We start from the raw sequence: 4,685 nt of genomic DNA, 5'->3' as shown, positions 1-4,685 counted from the left end.
TGCGATTTATTTCCCAGCTGTTTACCTTCACAGACATAACCGACTGTTTTTGTAACTCGTGTGTTTTTAACGTAAACTTGTGTGTGAATGAGAACTTAGTTTAGTACTCACATGCTGTGAAGGCCGCTTTCTGTCTGTGTGCTTCGGATGTGTGCTCTCAGAAAACCGTATATCAGAAGTTTAAACTAATATAGTTTAAAACGCATGATTTCAGCGCGATAAACATGATAATCAGAACCAAAACATATGTTTTTTAGCAGGTATGAGCTGTAATGGCGCAGCTCTATTCTGGAAAAGGGGCGGGGAGCAGCAACTCGTTTGCATTTAAATAGACAGGCCCGAAAAACAGCGTGTTTCTGCTTCCACTCAAAATAGGCATTTCCAAAATTATACAAGTCTCTCGTGTCCCCAGAATGTGTCTGTGAAATTTCAGCTCAAAATACTCCACAGATCATTTATTATATTACATATTGTAAAAAGGGACATAATATGTCTCATTTAAACACATGGAAAAAGGAACATAGAAAAACCACAGCTTCCTTACTTCTCTTTCTTTGCACTGAGCTAGTTGCTCAAACAGACAAGCCTGTTTACATTTTCAGATGACACAGATTACAGGGCAGCTCTCTTTTTCTGAACAACATGCCCTGACAGTGAAAACAATCTTTCACAAGGTATGGATGTGGCAGGTTTTGCTAGTGCAAGGGACGCCATCTCACTGTGTGCCCCTTCATGTTTCGACCACCACTGCAGGGGACAGTCCTCAATGCCAATAGAGGGTTCTGCCTTGTAGCGCTCCACACATTTCTCAATACAGTCCGTTTCATCATCAGATGAAGACTCTAGCACAGACATGAGACAAGCTCTCTTCTTAGGTGGCTCAGTTGTCACTGGTTTATCTCTCAGTGCACTCTCTTGGTGTAATCCAAACGGCATTGTGAAGACTGTTTTTTCCTTAGATACCGGAGATAAGGGGATCTGCCAATATCCTTTTGTTAAATCCAGTGGCGAATAAAAATGAGCTGTGCCCAGCCGATCCAGCAATTCGTCAATCCGCGGCATTGGATACGCGTCGAATTTCGACACAGCATTTACTTTGCGGTAATCCACACAGAACCGAACAGAGCCATCCGTTTTAGGAACTAAAACTATCGGGCCGACTGCACACTACTATGCCTGGCTCGGTCTCAATATGGTGCTGAATGAGATTTGTTCGACCAGGTAGGGGCGAGAACACATCGGCAAACTCTGCCTGCAACTTGGCAACATCAGTGAGCTGGGAGGGTGAGAGATTGAGATTTAGTGCTCACCTCTGGCCCGAGATCATCTTCTCCACTCACTACCGTCGCCAGCATCACTGACTTCGCCTCGCTACATTTTTTCAGGTGGTTGAGGTGGTAAATTTGACGTACCCCGCTCCTATCTGTTCGAACTACCTCATAATCGAGATCTCTAACTTGCCGTGTGACCTCAAACGGTCCTTGCCACTTTGCAAGTAATTTAGAACTCAAAGTTGGGAGTAATACAAGTACTTTCTCTCCCGGTGCAAATTTTCATAAGCGGGTTCCCGTTGTACAGCCGGCTTTGTTTGTCCTGGGCCTGTAACAAATTCTCCATAGATAGCCGCCCCAAAGTGTAGAGTTTTGTTCTGGACATATTGGACACACATTACATATTGAATTTCATTCTTACTTTGAGAAGGTCCGTCCTCCCAAGTTTCTTTCAGGATGTCTAAAACCCTCCGGGGCTGACGTCCATAAAGAAGCTTGAAGGGGGAAAACCCTGTGGAGGCTTGCGGGACCTCCCGCACAGTGAACAAGAGGGGTTCCAACCATTTATCCCAATTTTTGGCGTCCTCGTGAACGAACTTCCGAATCATGGTTTTCAAAGTGCGATTAAATCGTTCCACCAGCCCGTCCGTTTGTGGGTGATAGACACTGGTGCGAATCAACTTAATGCCCAATAATTTGTATAGTTTGCGTAATGTACGTGACATAAACGTGCCTTGGTCAGTGAGGATCTCTTTCGGGATCCCCACTCGGGAGATTAATTGAAACAGTGCGTCCGCAACACTCTTGGCGGAGATGCTGCGGAGCACCACTGCCTCAGGATATCGTGTTGCATAGTCTACCAGCAATAATGCAAAATGATGCCCTCTTGCGTATCGCTCTAATGGCCCGATGAGGTCCATCCCAATTCTTTCAAAGGGGACTTGCATTAACGGTAGAGGGCGCAATGGCGCTTTTGGGGAGGCCGGTGGATTTACCAGCTGACATTCACGACAAGACACTCACCACCTGCGCACGTTCTCGTGAATGCCCGGCCCAAAGAAATCGGCCATGAGACGATTTAGTGTTGTTGTTTGACCCAAATGTCCAGCCATGGGATTACAATGAGTACTTTTTGGTATTAACAGCTGTGTTGTATCTTCCTTTGTCTGAGCGTCTTGGGTCACTCGATGCAACCGGTCTTTTATAAATCGCAAAATATGGATAGGAAAGCGGACGAGCAGGTTGGAGAGGTTGACTGTCGATATAACGGACCTGTTAAAAGGCATGTTTCAATGACTCATCCTGAGACTGTTCCAAAGGAAAATCATCGCGTCCTGAGAGGATCAGCCTCTCGATTTCACTCTGTTCCCCTGGTACAGATCTCAGTGGTCCCAGTTCAGCCTCTCCCACCTGCACATCGCCCCCCTTCCCTGCTTTTCCCAAGAGATATCCGCACACAAGCATCCCAATAATTCCTTAAAAGCAGGCCAATTTGTACCCAGAATTAGCGGATGTCGGAGGTGCGGGTTAACTGCGACCTCTACACTATGATTTTGTCCCCTAAATTGAATAACAGCGGACATTAAAGGATATTTCACCAAGTCCCCGTGCACACACCGTACCTGAACCAAGCGGCCTGTATCCAATGCCTCGGGCTGAATCAGGCTTTGATGGATAGAGGTTTGGTTACATCCCGAATCCACCAGAGCCTGATAGGTACCCCCCTTAATACTCACAGGTATTTGGTACCAGCCAGCCTGACCAGGGGCAGCCTGCGGGGCATCCGGGACCCGGATCATTGTCCCCACCTCCATCACTGGACACCTGTCAATAAAATGGTCCGGGTGCCCGCAACACCAACAGGCCGGCCCAGACCTTCCCGCCGCCCTATTAGCAGGTAGTGGGTCAAATGATTGGCGTGGAGAGAGCGGGGGAACCAGATGCGGCATCGGTCCCAGCCGTGGTCAGCCCCGCCCCCCTGGGCGGAGCTCTCGGGCCAGTAGCATACTCCAGTCTGGATTGTCCCCACCTCCATCATGGGACACCTGTCAATAAAATGGTCCGGGTCACCGCAACGCCAACAGGCCGGCCCAGACCTTCCCGCTGCCCTAGTGGCAGGTAGTGGGTCAAATGATTGACGTGGAGAGAGCAGGGAACCAGACGCGGCATCGGTCCCAGCCGTGGTCAGCCCCGCCCCCCTGGGCGGAGCTCTCGGGCCAGTAGCATACTCCAGTCCGGCTCCACCCTGCCCTCGGGGCGGGACTCGCGGAGGACCTGGAGGACGGGACCTGGGAAGAGGGACAGGTGAAGAGGCAGAGAGAGAGGGAGAAAATAAAGGGGAAGAGAGAGAGACAGCTGGAAGGGATTCGCCGGCCCCAGGGCACGCCACCATCTGATCCTCCACCAATTGGATGGCTGAGTCCAGCGACGTCGGTCGGTGGCACTGGACCCACAGGACGTGACAAGACTCTGGATGATCAGCTGTGATGTGACAAGAATCGGGATGAGCAGCTGTGATGTGACATGACTCGGGATGATCAGCTATGATGTGACGTGACTCTGGATGATCAGCTGTGATGTGACGTGACTCTGGACAAACTGCTGAGACGTGACGTGACTCTGGAAGAACTGCTGAGACGTGATGAGACTCTGGACGAACAGCTGAGACGTGGCGAGACTTTGGGAGATCAGCTGAGATGTGACGAGGCTCTGGCAGATCAGCTGAGACGTGACTTGACTCAGCAATGGAAGCTGTGACTTGACTTGGCTCAGCAATGGAAGCTGTGACTTGACTTGACTCATGAAGATCGGCTGTGACTTGACTTGACCCCTGACGATCAGCTGTGACTTGACTTGACCCCTGACGATCAACTGTGACTTGACTGGATTCATGAAGATTAACTGTGACTTGACTGGACTCATGAAGATCAACTGTGACTTGACTTGACTCATGAAGATCGGCTGTGACTTGACTTGACCCCTGACGATCAACTGTGACTTGACTTGACTCCTGACGATCAACTGTGACTTGACTTGACCCTTGACGATCAACTGTGACTTGACTGGACTCAGGAAGATCAACTGTGACTTGACTTGACTCAGGAAGATCAGCTGTGACATAACGGGGCGCTGTTGTGTCCACCATTTTGCGATCAGGCTCCGCTGTCACCACCATTTTGTGAGCGTGCGGCCGCCATTACACAAGCAGACTCAGTGTCATTTTTTTCTGCAACACCCACTGTGAACACGGAGTCGACACACAGCAGAGCAAAATCCAAAAAATAGCTTAGAGAAAATGGGGACCCTCACGGGTTAATCGTGAAAGTGACGTGACATGTGACCCATACTTGGAATTAGTGCTCTCCATTTAACCCATCCAAAGTGCACACACACAGCAGTGAACACACACCCGGA

The sequence above is a fragment of the Sinocyclocheilus anshuiensis genome, unplaced genomic scaffold (assembly GCF_001515605.1).
Source record: "Sinocyclocheilus anshuiensis isolate Anshui unplaced genomic scaffold, SAMN03320099.WGS_v1.1 scaffold3230, whole genome shotgun sequence".
NCBI lineage: Eukaryota > Metazoa > Chordata > Actinopteri > Cypriniformes > Cyprinidae > Sinocyclocheilus > Sinocyclocheilus anshuiensis.
The sequence above is the reverse complement of the archived record's forward strand: the minus strand, read 5'-3'. Positions refer to the sequence as shown.